We start from the raw sequence: 1,146 nt of genomic DNA, 5'->3' as shown, positions 1-1,146 counted from the left end.
CGTTTAGTGCAACCAGGAGCGCTAGTTCATCCTGCTTGTTCCCCATGCTCCTAGCATTAGTATATAGGCAAAAGTCATGGAGCTGAAGCTTCCCACCCAGAGCGGTACAGTGCAGCCTCAGCAGCGGCGGCTGGAAGTGAGTGAGGCAGAGCAGCCCCCCTTGCCCGGCCAGCTCGGGTTGTATGGCTGCAGCCCTCGGTACTGCACATGGGAAGGGGTGCAGCAGTGGCAGCTGCCAGGCTCAAGGCCTGCTGGCACCTCCAAGCTGGCTTGGAAAGCCCACTCCCCAGCCAGCCCCCACCTGTGTTACTGGGCTGGGCTGTCATGCAGCTGCAGTGGGCTGGGAAGGGCCCTGCCCCCACGGGCTGTCCAGGGCTCCATGACAGCCCTGCCCAGCTTGAGCAATGGAAGCCACACAGCCCCAGCCCCAGCTGCAGTCTGCTGGGAAGGACCCAGACCCGGTGGCCCAGCTCGGGCTGGCCCCTCTCCCTCTGCCCTCAGCAGCACTAATAGGCCAGCTGGGCTCAGCCACTGGTGAGACGGGTGGATGGCAGGGGCCATGCCAGCCAGCTCTGGCCATGCTCCCTCCCCTGCTGCTGGACTGGGGATGTGGGGAATGGCTGACAGGAGCCACAGTCCCCCAGTAGGGGAGGGAAATAAACCCCCTCCCTGCTCCCTTTGTCTCAGGGGTCTGTGTGTCTGGCCATGCCCCCACCCCTGCTTGGGCTACGGAGCAGAGGGGCATGGCCAGCCCTGCTCTCTGGGGAAGAGAGCACAGCCCCACCCAGGGTTGCAAAGCATCTGGGATGTTGGACAACTCCAATTTAACTTAAATCAGGAAGGGGTCTGGGATAGAAGTTGCATAAACTGGTTTGAAACAAATCAGTTAAGTCTGATACTAGATTCAACCAGGTTTACCTTAAACCAGTTTCAACCATTTTGATACTGGTTTATGTGCGCTGAACTTATGTTCTGTTCCAAGTTTAAGCCATTTTCTGATCACTTAAACTGGTTTATATGTAACTGCTGTTCCCTAGCCCTGCTGTGTTATGGATTTGAACTAGTTTCTGTTCACTTATACCAGTTTATGTGTAATTTCTGTCCCTAACCTATGTTTGCTTGGAATTGTTATTGGCATCCAGGAGA

The sequence above is a fragment of the Crocodylus porosus genome, unplaced genomic scaffold, assembly GCF_001723895.1.
Source record: "Crocodylus porosus isolate Cpor-Errol unplaced genomic scaffold, CroPor_comp1, whole genome shotgun sequence".
In the NCBI taxonomy this organism is placed as follows: domain Eukaryota; kingdom Metazoa; phylum Chordata; order Crocodylia; family Crocodylidae; genus Crocodylus; species Crocodylus porosus.
The sequence above is the reverse complement of the archived record's forward strand: the minus strand, read 5'-3'. Positions refer to the sequence as shown.